The 17805-nt window shown below is 45.2% G+C and overlaps 1 protein-coding gene across 11 annotated transcripts in view; it reads left to right on the top strand.

Moving 5' to 3' along the window:
* MID1 (midline 1) overlaps positions 1 to 17805 on the top strand; it is a 593315-nt gene that overhangs the window by 436757 nt on the left and 138753 nt on the right. Inside the window, exon 1 of one of the 11 annotated variants that reach the window (XM_026015305.2) lies at positions 575 to 877. The exons of 9 other annotated variants lie outside the window; for them this stretch is intronic. The gene's annotated coding sequence lies outside the window, so the exon portion shown is untranslated. Of the gene's footprint in view, positions 1 to 574; positions 878 to 17805 lie in introns of those variants that run through there. One more of the 11 variants, XM_072744776.1, reaches the window with a different exon arrangement.

The raw sequence follows: 17805 nt of genomic DNA, 5'->3' as shown, positions 1-17805 counted from the left end.
TTCTTTTTCTAGTAACAGTGTTATCTGAAATCATGCCTTGGGCCCTCAACAGATAGATTCTTGGTCCTTTGTTCCATTTCAACAGATTTGTGTGCAAGTTCCCATTTAGATTTGGGTTTGTTTGTTTGTTTGTTTGTTTGTTTTAGACTGGAAGTACAGTTCATCTATATGGAAATGAGGCAGGTGCCTGTTTGAGTTAAGGTGTTCTGCATAACAATCTGGATTCCTCCCCCCTCACCCTTTTCAAGATATGGGTGGGTCCTGAATGTTGCACTTTTCTGGCCAGAGTAGTTGTGCACCTTCCAAATGCTTTCGTGCTTTTTAAGGAGCTCCTAAAAGCCAAAGGCCTTAGGGCCCGGGCTGGTTGAGTTAGGCTTTGAGCCGATGCAGAGCATGGAGATAAGAATAGAAGTCATCCTTTACTTGGGGAGCGTTCGCAGCGTTTCCAGCTGCTTCCAGCCATTTAAATCCCGAAAGCTCTCTAATCCTCGCGGAGGCAGCATTTCTGGCTCCCAGGACCCACCCCTTTCTCCTGATTGGCGGGGCTCCTCTGGGGCCCAAGCCAGCCACCTACGACGTCTCTGAGACCCGATTTGAAATAAGAGCCAGGCGGTCTTCGCTTCCCTGAGCCCGACTTTTCATAGGCTGGGGAAGAAAAGCTTGAGAAACTTGACATTGTCTTGGGCAGAGTGCGTGTAGCAACAGATCAAAGAAAAAGGAAGAAAACGTGCTCTTTGCTGCCTGTGGATCTCCCTGAGTTGCTTTTGTCTTGCGGGCTTCTGTTGGGTTTGGTGTTTCCCCTCTGAAGACCGCGGCGTGGGCTTCGAGGCAGCTCGCTCCCTGCCGGATGGGTCATGGAATTCTAAACATGAGGCAGGTAAGCGCCCGGGGGCCGCGAGGGCGGCGCAGCCGGGGACCCCCGCGACGGTGCTGGGGCTCGCCGGGCTAGCACATGCCCCTCCAAGTCCGGCCGTTTGCCCTGGAGACGCGGCTGCATTTTCCGAAGGGAACCCGAGAGGCCGATTTTCTGAGCCCCCCCCCGCACCCCCCACCCCCTTCTACCCCCTCCCCACTTTGCCTCTAACGGTGATTGGTGATGTCAGCCAGTCATTGTAAGGGGCTTAAAAGCGGTTTGTAGAATATGTAAATCAATTCCAGTTTGCAGTCGCTGGAATGTATTGTGCAGGATCCATCTCGAGCTTTTAGCCTCCATCCTGCGCTTCGGATTAGAAGAAAGATAACTGAATATCCTGAAAAAGAATTACACGGGGCGTCTTATCTCATTTCGGCTTCCCACTCTGAGCACTTAACTGCGTTTGCGGCTGAGAAGGCGGAACCGGCCTCAAATGAGCACAGACAGCCCTTCCAGAAAAATGCAGATTAATTTTTCTGTTCCAGCAGTTTTGAAACTGTGTTGCTTCTGGACGTGAGAAGACAACCCCGAAGCAGTGAGCTGAGCAAGGCTCGGGATTACTTAAAATGAGTCTTTGAAAGGAATTCTAAGCAGGCGGCTCCTTCCGTGGCTTCGGGGCAGAATGATAAAATTCCTTATCAGCCCAGGCAGAGGTTTACCATTAAGGAAGGAAAAGAAAAAAGTGGGCGTACGAAGCCAAGGGTGTAATAGCCACGGGTGCGATTTCCAACTTCTTCCAACTCACGGGAGACTGATGTCAGTATGTACACGGGAAGACCCCTGCTCCTAGAAAGGGAAGACGAGACTGGGAACGGGCTGCTAGGCTGCCCAGGGCACACAATTACTAGAGGGTGTTAATTGCTTTTGCCAGTTCTCAACAAATCTGGGGAGGAAAAGTTAGCATCTGTCTCACCACCAGAAAAGCTCTGCCTTTTTTTTTTTTCTAAATGGGTTCGGCACCCCCCCCCCCCAGCACTTTGGGATAAGTGATTTGCATAGGAAGCCAACTTTCCCTTTTGGGGCGGGGGTGGGGGGTGGTTTAGAACTTTCTGTTTCCTGCCGCCCCGGGCGGTGGTGCGGAGCCCCTGCTGAGCCGGGCGCGAAGACCCTCCGCCGCTTGTGCCCCAAGCAGGCGTGGTAGGCAAGTTCCCGTGAGTGCAGAGAAGCACATTTACACGAGCAAGTGCCGTGTGTGTTTTCAATGAATTGCCCCTGCCTCTCTGGACACTGTGGGGCCAAGGCTCACTTGCTTTCAGTTGTGCAAACCCACAACTGACCCCGTTCTTTTTATGCCGGGTGGGATGGGGGGAAGGAGCAAGAGGCCCAAATGGAAAGGATCTAAAAGGCAAAAGAGGAGCGCAAAACATTTTTGACAAAGGTCCTTAGCTGGAACAAAGGAGTCATTTGATCCTGTGCAGGGCCACCTGTCCTCTCCTTGGTGATGTCTGAGCTCAATTTTCAGAATCCCTGTTCCCACACAATCCCTGTGGAACGGCGGCACTCCCGGTGCCTGATGCCAGAGGCATGCTGTCGGGCTTGGCATGACTTCCCCCATGCCTAGCTCGCTGTGGCATTCGCGTGAATTGGAATTCAGCCCGGTATTGAAGTTTTAAGGGTACGCATGTAATAACTCCTTTGTTACTTAGTGAATGAACGACTTTTTAATCCTCTGACTCTGTGTGTCTAATAATTTTCTGGCCTGTTCGGAGGGTGCGGTGGGGGTGGGATGTCTCAGGGTGGGGGAGGAGTGGGCGGAAGGGGGGCAGAGGGGGAGACTCATTGCTCACCCAAAGAATCAGGGCAGTCCAGCGTTTCAGGAATCTAGCACATTGTTCCACAGCAGCCAGAACAACAATGTAGAGGGGATGGTGGAGTTATTGGCGTGGATTAATCCTAACTTTATTTGAGTTTCTCTTGGGGCAAACTGCTGCGTCCAGGCTGGGTGAATCGCACCCACCAGCCAATTTGCCATCCCAGCCCGGCGGCCCCAGCCGGATTTGCAGCGTTAACTATCAAGCAGGTCCGTGTGTCATCAGCTCAGCAATGAAATCCAATCTCTTCTTCGCTGAGGAGTGATCCGTCCTGAGGGCTGCACAACCCTGAGCAATGGTGCGGCAGCCAAGAGACCCCTGCCACGTACCAGGCATAGCAGGTAGCCAGGAGCTGCCAGCAGAATTAGAAAGCTGCCTGCCTGGAGATGAGATTCAGAGGGGTTTTGCTTTCTGCCAGGGTGGCAGGGAAAAAAACCCCACATAGAAGGGTAATATTATTTAAGGGTTCCTAAGGTCACGCTGAGTTAGGACAAAAGCAAAGTGTAAACCTGGTTTGCCTTTATCAGGAAGTAATTTCAACGTGTGTGCCAATCTTTCTCTGCACTCTGATCATAAATGGGAAACTTTCCTGAAACTTCCTTGAGAAGGAATTTGCTGTGTTCCCAGGCAAAAGGAAAGGCATGGCCACCTGTTGTAGAGGCCCAGCCAAAAACAACAGGTTTGCTTGTGGCATTCCCGCAACTGCAAATATCCTCCCCAAATAGCGCACCACTCATTGTCCCTGCACATGAGAAGAACAAATAATTCTTTTTCGGGCTGGAAAAAAAAATCAGCTTCTCCAGACAGAACTGCCTACCAGGCCTATTTTGTGTTTTTAATATCCTGATGACTTTCCAAAACGCTCTAGGAGGAGAAGGTGCCCACTCTGATCTCTGATAGACTAAAACAAATCATCGCCTTACAGGGTGCCTTCCAGTGTGAAGGGAAAAAATTAGGTAGTTAGCCAATGCTTCAAGCAGCTGCTCAGTTCTTGCAGAGCTGGCGTGGTGCTATTACAAGGAAGCTGTGACTCGCCTGTTTTGCATTCTTCAGATTGGAATTAAAATGCCCAAGGACATCTGGTTTAATAATGAATGTCTTTGTATTAATCTTTCCTTTGAGGATTAGGAAGTCCTTTACGAACATGATCTATTTATTCTCTGTCACATCCCCAGGAGAGAACGAGGTGGCAGTTTGATCCTCATTGAACAAATGGTGAGGTGAAGGCAGAGATGGGCGAAGCATAAAAGACACACAGCAAATTAGGTGCGCTTCTGTCCATGGATCCTACCCACTCCGAAAGACAGGCTACCTGTGCGCCCGAGGCTCGGAATCAGAAGTGACAGGGCTTAAAACAGGACCCTCCTACAGCGTCCTTTTTCTTACCGGTCTGTAACCAGCACGTAGCGTCCCAAGTATGTTTTATGGTTCCCTTCATTTGAAAGTCAAGCCTATAAAAGTTTAAAAGGCATTTCTGTTCTCATTTGTCCCAACATTGAGATAGAAAGATATGGTAACTAACCGGAATTTCAAATATGTATCTGAGAAATGTTCCCTTTCAACAGCTGTTTCAAGTTTTTGCACGTGGTTTGGAGGTCCAGGGTCTTCGACACACGTTGAAATGTTCATGCCTTCCCTGCTCTCTCTCCCTTGCAGGGAATTTATTAACCATAGGACTTGCTGTCAATTAAAGCTTCTTATTGGTCGTTTTGAAATATTCAAGTTGGCTTTTCCTTGCCATTCGTTAGGACATGGGTTCGTAGTTTGCTTGGCTATGGCCCGCATAGGCTGTGGGCAAATCCTTTAATTGGTAGGTGCATGTTATCCGCAGACATTCCAGCAAGTTTTAAGGCTAAGTGTGTATGTGGATGTCTCCTGGCTTTGATCCCTTGTGTGGTAAATAGACATCCAAGGTAGCTATGGCAACCTGGACTGCACGGTGTTTTGTGAAGGGGGGGCGGGATTGGTCACCCGACAAAGAGTAATTTAATTTGTTCGATGAGGAAAAGGTGAGGCCCATCAGGACATTTTTAACCCGCACGATCTGAGGATCCCAGTTCATCCAAATCATGTGGATTTTTTTCTCGATGGGCAAAAAGAATGAGTGGTTAGCCACGACCCAAGTATTCTGCAGATGAAATTTAAATGCTTTCCAGTCAAACGGTTGCTACTTCCAAAAAGCAACTTATGAAACGAAAGGGAAAGCCAACATATTACATCAATATCTCTGTTGTACTTGGTGTTGAGCGTTTGCATTTTGAGAATTTGGTGGGATTTTCCAAAGAAAGGCCGCAGTCCGGTTGGGCGGTGTGCATTTCAGTTATCCACCTGCAGAGGTCAGGCTTGAAGTGTGTATGACGGAAGGCCAGGCCGGCGGTGGACGCCGCTGGGAGCCAGATCAGAGTCCGGGAGAATTGCCCTGCTTATTTGGAACAATTAGTTAGCGATTCTTTAATCTTGTGACCAAAGCCACGATGAAAATGAGTTCATTCAAGGAAGAGAATATCAAATACTCTGTGATTAAAGAAAGGGCTACAAAGCCAGGTCAAACAGGAATCTAATCTCCCATTTAGATATGGGATGGTTTTATCAACATGATTCTTTCTGGCTCATTATCAACTCCTTTTATTTCACATGAAACTCATCTCGGGGTTTTGTTCTAGAAGGTTGCTTGCCTAGTTTTATGGCCTGGCACGTCCTAGAAATTTATTTCAGTGAAAGGACAAAATATTAGGGACCCATCTGGATCCACAAGATCCCCGCCCCCCTCCCCCCCACCCCCCACCCCGGAGGAAAATATCCCTCAGACACAGATTAGGATGGTTAATGGCCTCCAGAAAGTCTGGTCGTGTTAAAGAGGTCAGAAAATTGCGGCACTGGAAAAAAAAATGTTTAGAGAAGACTTTCCGGAAACAAAACAAAACAAGCAAACATAAAACTAAGAACTTATCTGCTCTGCGCTATAAAAGAAGTTTTGGCTTAAAAAGGCATAAACAATGGAAGATGTACTGATCATTTGTAGTGCAAATGGATTTAAAGGTTTTATATACAGTCAACTGTTTATGATGAGTATAATACAGAGGCTCTCCTGTTCTTACATTATTCAAGGACATTTACTGAGTACTTATAGAATTAATATATTCAGTAGTCCATTCATTTAAGCTACTTTAAATGATTATTATATGCCTTTCTGGGCTACAAACATGATTTTAATATGATCCCTGCCCTCAAAGGACTTTTGATCTGATATATAGTTTATTGTACCAGTAGCATAATGTAAGTTATTCGTGGGCAGAATGCCTGCTTCTTAATAACTATACTTGTATGGATAAGGATCTACTTGATAAATTGATGGTAGCCAAAGATTTCTTGAACTTTGGAGACTTGACGAGTGATTTGGATTTGTGAAGGTTAGTTGATTTTTAGCTACATATCCATCTGTAGAAAGTTACGAATTCCTAGTTAAAATACATTTATCATCATCATTATTTTTTTTTAAGATTTTATTTATTTATTCATGAGAGACACAGAGAGGGAGAGAGGCCGAGACCCAGGCAGAGGGAGAAGCAGGCTCCATGCAAGGAGCCTGGGACTCCAGGATAATGTCCTGGACCGAAGGCAGGCACCAAACTGCTGAGCCACCCAGGGATCCCCGTTTATCATAATTATTAAGTAGCAATTTAACCAATTTTTATCAATAGAGGAAAATAACTCCAAGGCAGTCCCCAATCTAGGAAGACCTTATGCTCTAAGAGTTTGTCCTTTGAAACCCTGGATGTTTTCCAATGAGAAATGATTCCATTTCCAGAACTATCTTAAAAAATAACCAATCGGATTGACGTCAGATTCAGTTCTGAGTTTCGAGGACATGTTACACAGGCTGGAACCCAGAAGGAGAGAGTTACCATTACTTTGGTAATTCTTGAAGTGGGTAAAGTTTACACTAGTGTTTACACCTTTCCTTCTCCATCTTTCTGATACCTTCTGGGTCCCATTGGGACCCCCTATCCTAATACACAGAGACTTGAGTTTCTTAAATGGCCCAACCTCGCCCCTGCCCTGCCCCACCTCCAAACCACACTCCTACTTCCTTCCTCTAGACAATGGCCTCCACCAGGTGTTGGGGAAGAAGCAATATGGATGAGCTAAAGCTCATGACTCAGGCTTTCAAACCTCAGGATGGATCTTGGAGAAAAAGCAGTAGAGCCTCGAGCTTTAAAAATCACGATTGCCGGGATCCCTGGGTGGCGCAGCGGTTTGGCGCCTGCCTTTGGCCCAGGGCGCGATCCTGGAGACCCGGGATCGAATCCCACGTCAGGCTCCCGGGGCATGGAGCCTGCTTCTCCCTCTGCCTGTGTCTCTGCCTCTCTCTCTCTCTCTCTGTGACTATCATAAATAAAAAAAAAAAAAAATTAAAAAAAAAACACAAAATAAACCACTTTATAAAAAAAAAAAAAAAAAAATCACGATTGCCCTTTGCAGGACAACGTCAGTGGGCAGGGTCATGCCTTTGGCAGATGGGACTTGCAGATGTCTCCACCCGTGAGTCCCACCTCTACACTTATTCTTTTCTCAGCATCTTGCTTCAACTTATGGACCCACTGAGGTCTTGATGAGTGACGGCCAGGGAAACACAGGGAGCCAAGTGAGGGGACAGTGAAACGGAGCACGTGGGGGTTTGGCTTGCTTGTAAGGATGCTCTTCGTAGACTGAGCACTGTCTATTGGATTAGAATAAATGGAAAGAAAAAGAGCTGGAGCTTCCTCTTATCAACACAAGTATTTTTTTTTAAGATTTTATTTATTTATTCATGAGAGACACAGAGAGGCAGAGACACAGGCAGAGGGAGAAAAAGGCTCCCTGTGGGGAGCCAGATGCAGGACTCTGATCCCAGGACCCCGGGGTCATGCCCTGAGCCACCCAGGCACCCTCACACAAGTATTTGAAATGGTGTGGATGTTTCCAGTTAATTATTTGTCTACCAATCTTGGGACTGAGTTATTCAAGAGCAAGGGTTACATCTCAATTACCTTTAATCCCTGGGCCCAAGCACAGTGCCTGGCACACACAGGGAATCAGTAAATATTTTGTGAGCATGTGCTAGATGAATTTTGACAGGAAAGAGCATATTCCAGAAACCATTTTCAAGAGGAAGAAAGGATGTTAGAAGGGTTGGGGAACGGCAAGGGCCGAATGGTTTGACCTGAGAGAAACATGAAACATAAAAGTAGGTTGCAATTGCTTAACCAGGTAACCCATGCGGTTGTGTTCTGGGTGAGGACACAGCCTGGAGCGTGGCCGGCAGCTTTGCTTAGACTCTCCATGATGGGGCTACAGAAGCGGTTAAGAAATGGGATGTGTCCTCCCATAGCTCAAAGCCTAAAAGCAAAACCAGAGTCTGCTTCTTGCTCTCATGAAGCCCAACCTGGTGTCTTAGGCCTTTGGGCCATGTGCAGTTGGTTTATTTTGCCAGGGGAGTGGCACGCCCAAGGTCACTCAGCAACTGAGAGAATGTTTCTGAGAGGAGACTGAAGTCTCCTGCTCTATCCTCTGCACATGGCGGCCACATTTCCTCTACGAAATTTAAGACATATGCTGGACAAAGCATTTTCACTGCTTCTGGGTGTGACAGACCATCTGAGAGTTATGGTTAAAATGATGAAATAGAAATTTCTGAGACATTTAATGGTTTAGGGAGACAACGGGACTAATACATTTTCAAAGGGTTCACGCAGTAGACTATGTTATCTGTCATATGTCAAGCGGTAGAGTGTGGCTTCAGTTGTATGTATTTTGAAGTGGCCTTCACCAAATAATTAAGAAGAAAGGAGCTGTTTGTGGACAAGTGGAATTTGTTGAATGCTCACTTGCCAATAACGAGATGAATGACCAGATAAAGAAACAGATAAATGGAAGACATCACCAAATATTAGAAATCTTTATTTAGGACATGCGAAGAGTACTGATGAAAAGTTGAGCACTTGTGGGTTGAAGTTGTCACTCAGAAGAATGCTGTCCCCTCCATCAGGGAGCAAAGGTATGAGCAGGTTTACTTCTAGAACCTGAGTCTTATGGACTCCCCATCTTACTGTCTTTTGACTACACCATATGCCTTCTGGTAAGATGTAATTTGGGTGTTTTGGGGTCACGGCCTAATTTAATGTGCTGATAAATGCCAAGATGGTTCCAGCGGGGTCGATGGTTTCTAAGGAGTCAAGAATCAGGAAGGACTGTGATCATCCCCTGTAAGGAGCAAATACTATCTGAAAAATCCAAATGGTCACACAGCCTCATCTTTGGATTTTGTGCTACTTTTGTCTACATAGTCTTTGCTCTGATTTTAGGTAAGTGTGAACACATCAGAGAGCAAAACCTTAGGAGGATTATGTTTACACAGAAAAAAGTTGTAGGAGCGAGGGGAGTCCCTTTCTCTGTGAATTAATCAGGGGTGCTTTGTGAAGGAAAATGAAATGGAGCAAACAGAAGGGCGAAGCAAGTATGAGTTGTTTTAGTCTGCATCTGGGGAAGGCAGAATAGAAAAATTGGCTACTCACTGATGGACTCAGTTGAGGTTTTTCTCATCGGTCAGGGTGTAAAGAGGATTTCTAAAGAGGTATCGATGCTCCCGCCCTCTCCATATGACTCTGGGTGAAAGAAGGAATAATAAAAGTCAGAATAACTGAGTAAGAAAAAATTCGGAGTGGAGGAGAACGTGATAGGAGACGATTAAATAATAAATATTTACTGATCAGTGCTTCTCAGCCTGGAGGAGACACTTCCTGAATATTTTTAACATTTCCCCTTTCTAACATTTCAGCTGTCAGAATGGAATAGTTCACATGTAAACTACATTGTTTTGGTTTAACTAACAAAGAGTGATAAGACATGAATTGTTTGTGACAGCCCCGAACATTGATAACAGAAGACATTAATGCCTGCAGACACAGCCTACATGGTAAAATTCTGGGAGCGAAAATGCTTATTATGTTAGGCCAACATGCTTTGACCTAGTTTTGCTTTCGTGCTTGGAAATTATGTCAGTATTAGTTACATCATCCCCGCGGATGAGCAATTTCACATTCTTGTTTATTTCAGCCTCGTTTTCTTCGTTTTGTAGATTTAGTTCCGACCTCCGAGAAGCCAAACTAATCCTCATTGACTTGCACTTTCCTTTTGAAACGAGTCTTCTGCATGATAAAGAGAGAATTTCATGTATTAACAAAACAATCTAAGATGCAGTCTTCAAAGACATTCATTTCTCCTTGATCAGGAGCCACTGCCCCGTTGAAGGCTCCCAAGGCCAGCCAGTTTTCTGCTGATCAGAGTTAGTCTCCCTTTCTTTGTCGTTTGGGGGTGGAATAGATGACTGTGCCTAACACTGTCCCGAGTTGAGTAACAAGAAAATTACAGAAGACAAAGAGCTTGATGGGACATTTCCCGGCCCATCGGCCTTAGGCTGGCCCACTGTGTATTTCTGCTCTATTTATCCAGTAGAAACTGGCCCAACATATTTTTCCTATTTAACATTTTTATGGGATAATTTTCAAAATGAATTATTTCCTCCGTTGATTTCAAACACATTTTTTTCCCTGCCATTTAATACTTTATATCACTAGGGGAAAGAACCACTTAATTCTTTCATACATTTATGAATTCAGATCTTCAAAGAGTGTGAGTTCTTCCAGTGATCAACTTACATCAAATTTACAAGTATAATTTGCTACCAAAAGACCTTGAATGGTTTTTGGTGCACATGTTTTGGCATTCCTTATTAACAAACGCAATCAGGCAAAAGCCCACAAGAATATGTATTCGTGGTTCCTCTTCAAAAAGCGACCCACAGTATGCTCTTGTTTTCTAATTAAATCCCTTTGTTGTTAGCTCCTCTGCAAATCTTGTCTGAATGCAGAAAACCCAAGAAGGGAACATCCCCTTCAAAGCACTACCAAACCGGCTGAGTTTTAACCAGGTAAACTGCTGACTGGCTGTGGGTCATTTCAGGGAACAGTCTGAAAGTCACTGGCCTAGGCGCGAGGCCTGTAATCTCAGAGGGCTTCGAACCTTGTTTGAACCGTCGACTCAGAGTGTCAACTCAGAGTATCAGAGTGTCCACATTATCCTCATGCCAATTTAAATACTAGCATCTCTCTCTCTCTCTCTCTCTCTCTCTCTCTCTCTCTCTCTCTCTCTTTCTCTCTCTTTTAAAGATTTTATTTATTTATTTGATGTAGAGAGAGTATGAGCAGAGGAAGGGGCAGAGGGAGGAGCAGGCTCTCTGCTGAGCAGGGAGCCTGATGTGATGTGGGGCTGGATCCCAGGACCCTGAGATCATGACCTGAGCCAAAGGCAGGTGCCTAGTCGACTGAGCCACCCAGGTGCCCCTTAAATACTAGCACTGAAGAAAAACTTAGAGGATTTCTGAAGTCCCTAGTGAGTGTATAAACATTATCATTCCTGAGCTGGCCAAGATGTGAAGTACATTGTGTGTCTCTGAGAGTGATCTCCATTTCTAGGTATTGATGGGAGACTCCCAGCAATTCTGATTATCGGAGGCAGACTAGGAAAATATTTCCCTCATTTTATGTAGATAGTGGCCTTTCACATACACTACTTGCACCCTTTTACCCCCCCACTTTATCCTGGAGATCTTTCCACAAGTTTGCCCAGAGCTTCCCTCTGCCTTTTCCTTTTTTTAAAAAAATATTTTATTTATTTACTCATGAGAGAGAGGGAGAGACATAGGCAGAGGGAGAAGCAGGCTCCATGCGGGGAGCCCGATGTGGGACTCGATCCCAGGACTCCAGGATCACGCCCTGGACCTAAGGCAGGCACCAAACGGCTGAGCCACCCAGGGATCCCCTTCCCTCTGCCTTTTCCTAAACAACGGGCGCAGCATTCCATCGTGATGACGTGCTGTGATTTATCTGCCCCTTCCCCTGCTGATCATGTGGGTTGTATCCTATCTTTTGCTTTTAAAACAGTGTGCCTAGAAAAGCCTCAGACATCCATCAGTTGGTGTGGGGTGGGTGTGTCTGTATTACAAATCCTAAGAAATGGAATTGCTGGGTCAGTTTCTAATTTCGACGAATAAGTAAAATTGCCTACCCGGTGTGTGCAAGTGCTTCCCCAGAGCTTCCCCAGAGAGTGCATCATCCACCTTCTACATTTTCGCCTACTTAATACGTGAAAAGAGGTATCTCTGTGTAGCTTTCCGTTTGTTTCTCTTCTGGGTGATGTTGAACATCTTTGCATGTATTTTAGGGCCGTTAGCATTTCTTATGCAGTCAGTGTCTGTCCACATCCTTCTTTTTGGATTGTTCCTGATACTCATATTTTAGTCCATCTATCTTTGTAATAATCATTCACCAGAGTGATACATCTTGTTGACTCTCCCCAGGTATGTTGGAAGTAATCCGAAAAGGACTCCTATCATAAAGTAGCTAATTTCTGAAGATTTTATATGAATGAAAGTGGAACTGGTTCACAGCAAGCATTCATGCAAGAGTCCAGATTTCTAGGCCTGTTTATCGCTTTGTCTTCCACTCCCTAGCTAACGAATGTCAAGTGCCTGAGCTTTATAAAGCACAAATAACCTCCAAATTTGCTTGCTACTGAAGGTCTAATTCTGGGAGGATGCTCATGTTGTTAGTACTCAGTTTGTTGGAATTATGACCGTTTCCAAGGACATAAGAGGGCCCACTTTAAATACTCAAGACCCTGGAAAAATCTTTAGGGCAATAGCCTCTACTTTTCCTCTCAAAATACCAAAGGTCAATTATGAGTGGTTTTTAATATTTCTGCCCCATGGGGTTTTGTGTCAGCCTTCAGGAAGACTGGGGCTTTATGACCAACCAGAGGAGAGCAGTTGCCTGGGTCTGAGGTTTCAAGGTATGTTCTTTCTTTTAATAAGGAAAATCCGGGGCGCCTGGGTGGCTCACTGGTTGAGCATCTGTCTTTGGCTCAGGTCGTGATCCCAGGGTCCTGGGATTGAGTCCTGCTTCAGGCTCTCTGCAGGGAGTCTGCTTCTCCCTCGGCCTATGTCTCTGCCTCTCTCTCTCTGTCTCTCATGAATAAATAAATAAAATCTTTTTAAAAATAAGGAAAATCATTTCATGCTTGTAAATATATACAAGTACTTATCATTTTATGGGAATGATCCACCTACTTCATCATGATGATTGCAGTTACCTCCCCAGTGAAATGGAAATAATAGTCACAGTATCTATCTTACAGGGTTATTATGAAGATTAAGTGAGTTAGTCTCTCACTTAGAAGAGCACCTAATACAGACTAAATACTATGTAAATGTGTGTTAAATAAGTTATAGAGTGGTGGTTGTCAAGAACTGTGAAGGGGGATCCCTGGGTGGCACAGCGGTTTAGCGCCTGCCTTTGGCCCAGGGCGCGATCCTGGAGATTCGGGATCGAATTCCGAGTCGGGCTCCCGGTGCATGGAGCCTGCTTCTCCCTCTGCCTTTCTCTGCCTCTCTCTCTCTCTCTCTCTGTGACTATCATAAAAAATTAAAAAAAACAAAGAATTGTGAAGGGTTTGAGGATTTCCCCTACTTGCTAGCTAACAGGTTCTCCTGCCACTGTTTTCTTGAGTGTTGGCAGAAGACATGAGACTCCTGGGGCAGAGACAGAGGGTTTTATCACTCACACGGCACAGCAAGCAGCATGAGCCCCAGGATCGCACTCGTTCTCGCCAGCCCCAATCCCACAGGGTAACCCAGAGCAGCCTGGCTGGATGCTGTGCAGGTGGTAGATTTGCCCTGTGGGTGTGGATCCTGAGCTGGAGAATCTGAATGTCTCTCTTCTTTTTAAAGATTTTATTTATTTATTCATGAGAGACCCAGAGAGAGAGGCAGAGACACAGGCAGAGGGAGAAGCAGGCTCCCTGCAGGGAGACCGATGCAGGACTCAAACCAGGAACCCGGGATCATGCCCTGGGCCAAAAGCAGACGCTCAACCGCTGAGCCCCCCAGGGGTCCCGAACCTGAATCTCTTACTATAGACGGTAAGTACAGCTACCCGTTGCTCTGTGGGGAGACAGGATCTTTGTTTTCTAAGACTGTTCGCTAGACACAAAAGATCATCTGAAACAAAGCCCCCCAGTGCCTCTGCTCATAAGGTGTGTGAGGTGCAAGGGATCCACGGAGAATCTCCTCCAGTGGTAGTAGACTGGTGGTAGTCCAGTGCTGTGTCTACCTTCCCTCCTCAGAACGTCTGCAGAGATGCTTGGGTGGAAGGAGAGTGGTTTTGCCCAGACACAGGAAGCAAAGAGATGAGGGAGCAAGAACCATCCTCCAGTTCCCTGCTGTTCAACACAAAAAGCTCGGGAGTTTCCTTCTGTTCTTCTAAAATATTGGGCTTCTGATTAAGAGATTTCATTTGAACAAAGGCATCTTTCTTTAAAAAAAAAAAAAAAACTGAAAACACCAGGTCATGCAATGATGTTTGACATTATTTTGACAGAGATAAAACTACTATTTAGTTAAGAGACTGTCTCCAGGCAGTAGATTTGGAAGCACAATCTCAGAGACCCTTGGGGGAGGACCTTGATATGCCACCTGCTAGCTCTGTGATCTCGGCTTGATTCCTTAAGCTTTCTAAACCTGTCCATGGAAATACTGTCATCAACTCATACGGCTTATGTAATGACTAAATGAAGAACTATATATGAAAAAATAAAATATAAAACACTTAAGAGTATTGGTTACATATCAGACATACAAGAAATGTTAGGTTACTTTTTTCTCTTTCTGGAAACAAAGTTTCAGGCAAGTCTGAGTTTTATGGACGTTTCCACTTGTTAGCTTCTGAATGACGACACACCCACCTGTACAGAATCATGCATATTCACACACATGGACAGTGGAGTGACGTACTGCAGGGATGTGGTCATCTAAAGGCATCTCTTCAGGCAGATCTGTGTGTGTGTGTGTGTGTGTGTGTGTGTGTGACATGTGTGCACACAAATGCATGTATATTTGCATGTATATGTAAAAATAATCCCCATAAAGTGAGAAAACTAATTTGTTGCTAAAAAGTACCTTTGTAGGACAAGCTCTCCTCATATGCTGAAACAATACCAAATCTCATTGATGGACGCGATCACTTATCATTAGATTTCATGTGTTAAAGGAAAAATTATTTTTTTTTAATTTTTAAAAAAAATTTATTTATTTGTTCATGAGAGACAGAGAGAGAAAGAGAGAGAGGCAGAGACCCAGGCAGAGGGAGAAGCAGGCTCCATGCAGGGAGCCCGACGTGGGACTCCATCCCAGGTCTCTTAAGATCACGCCCTGGGCTGAAGGCGGCGCTAAACCACTGAGCCACCCCGGGTCCCAGGAAAAATTGTTCTGACCCTTGTTTAAACCGTAGGAAAACTTTATTTAGGACTTTCATGATAGCAATAGGGGAGAGAGATCTGACTTAGTCCGTGCAGCTAGAAATTCATAGCATGATGGAAACCTATTAACAGGAGACATCAGGGTAGAGGGGTTCTTATTAAGCCAACTTAAGAGGATTCTTCCTGATGGCAGGTCAGGGTGACCAGATCTTGAGGGTGGGGGATTGTCTCTAAACTGACTTAGCAGGATTCTTGCTAACACTGGGCTATGCAGGCCCAGCAAGGATAGAGGCTAAGATTGAGGCCTAGTCAGGAGGACTAGGGCACCAGGGTGGCTCAAAGGTTGAGCATCTGCCTTCGGCTCAGGGCGTGATCCCGGGGTCCTGGGATCGAGCCCCCCATTGGGCTCCCCACAGGGAACCTGCTTCTTCCTCTGCCTGTGTCTCCGCCTCTCTCTCTCTGTGTTTCTTGTGAGTAAATAAGTAAAATCTTTGGAAAAAAAAAAAAAAGAGGAGGACTGAGGCAGCCTGAGTAAAGTTTGGTTAAGAAAGGAGCCTTTGTCATACAGCGTGATCCAAGAAAGCATTTCTTCTTCATCTGTTTATTCCTTACAGTGGTTCCATGATTTTACAGTATTACGCACCTTATATTTAAAACTCTACTTGGAACTGAAATTGTAATTAATACTTGTGTTTATGTGTTTCTGTCCTGCAAGCAAAAACAAAATTACTTGGGAGAGCGGTAAATACAGAAGGTAGAATTGGTAAAAAGTATACTTTGAAGGTGCATAGGGCTGCTGTTACTGAGAGCTAAGACTAGCCATGACCAACCCTACGACTGAATGTGGCCATTTGGATGCTCTTGTTTCCCAGGGCTCTGTTAGTGTAGAAATGTGGGTTTTCTTTTTTAAAGATTTTATTTATTTATTTATTTGAGAGAGAGAGAGAGAGAGAGAGAGCAGGAGCAGGGGGAGAGGAGAGGGAGAGGGACAAGCAGACTCCCCCCTGAGCAAGGAGTCCAATGCGGGGCTCGATCCCAGGACCCCAGGATCATGACCTGAGTCAAAGGCAGATATTCAACCGACTGAGCCACCCAGATGCCTATAAAAATCTGGCTTTTAAAAATATTTTTCTATTTTGAAATAATTATAGATCCTTAGGAACCAGTGTACAAGGAGGTCCCATGTACCCTTCACCCATGCCTGTCTCCTTAACCCCTGGCAACCAGGAATCTGTTCTCCATCTCTATAATTTTGTTACTTCAAGACTATTATATAAATATAATCATGCAGTGTGTAACCTTCTGAGATTGGTATTTTTTACTCAGCATAATTCTCTGGAAGGTCACCCAAATTGTCGCGTGGATCGCTAGTTTGATTTTCTTCATTACTGAGTAGTATTCCACAGTGTGGTTGCACTGCAGTTTAACCGAGTATCTGTTGAGGGATATTTGGGCTGTTTCCAGTATGGGGCTATTACAGATAATTTGCCATGAGCATTGGTGTACAGGATTTTGTGTGACCATAGATTTCCATTTCTTTGTGATGGGAAGTGTGATTGCTGAGTCATGTGGGAAGCGCATGTTACATTTTATACTCCACTGCCAAACAGCATTCCGGAGTGGCCGAACCATCACACATTCCCACCGGCGATGGTCAGTGACCCAGTTTCTCTGCATCTTCCCCAGCATTGGTGTTGTTCCTACTTTTATTTTGTCCATTCTGGTAGGTGTGCAGTGGTATCTCATACATATTGGTTTTTTAAAAGATGAAGAAATATTTTCATAATCTGATGTAGCTGTAGTCAATACCTCCCCGGTAAAATTCTCATACCTATATGGGCTTGTCTTGGTGCACGGCTGAATTGTCAAAATTCCCAGTGATTGCTGGGTCTCCAGTGAAGCCCTGGCTAGGATGCTGATAAGCAATAAAGGAGCAGTGTTGTGTAAAATAGGTCTTTCAACGTTAGATTGGCCTTCGATTTACACTCTGAGAAACACAGAGAATTGATACTTCCTCAAGACACAGCGGACCCACACTTCACACATATTCACCTTGGGGAATAGACCGATTTAATGCTGGGAAGAGTTGTCGAACATTTCAACTTTCTCTTCCCCCAAACATGGTCCCTTGCCTTTGCATTTGCTTAAGTTAAATAGGGGCATGACCCAGCTCCATTGTCGATATATGTACAGATGGGCAATATATACGCAAACACACCTTCACAGCCTCTTTGGGCTTGCATCCTAAATGTTCCCCAACACCCAATCTAGTTTCTTCCAGGGCAGGGTTTCTCAGCCTTGGCGCTGTTGACATTTGTGGTTGGACAGTTGTTTGTGGGGCTCTTCCGTGTATCCTAGGATGTTGAGCAGTATCTTTGGTCTCTACCCATTGGACGCCAGTAGCAACCCCTGCACCCTCCCAAGACCTGATAACCAAAAATGTCTCCAGACCTGCCACATGTCCACTGGGGGCAAAATACCCCTCCCTCCCCTTTGAGAATCACTGGTCTAGGTAGATGAGAAGGAGAATGTCAACCTTCAGGGTAGCTCACTGGGTTGCAAGCACTTGAGCATCTTACCACGAGGTAGATTTGGGTGCCTGCCTGCCTGGTCCCTTCTGATAAGTACCAATGTCTTTAAATCTGCTTCTGCACCTTACGGCTGAAAATTAGTGGTTAATGGAGAAAGATATCGGCCCTTGTTTCTTGCAGAGCTTATGCGAATCGGACA

The sequence above is a fragment of the Vulpes vulpes genome, chromosome X (assembly GCF_048418805.1).
Source record: "Vulpes vulpes isolate BD-2025 chromosome X, VulVul3, whole genome shotgun sequence".
Taxonomy (NCBI): domain Eukaryota; kingdom Metazoa; phylum Chordata; class Mammalia; order Carnivora; family Canidae; genus Vulpes; species Vulpes vulpes.
The sequence above is the reverse complement of the archived record's forward strand: the minus strand, read 5'-3'. Positions and strand labels throughout refer to the sequence as shown.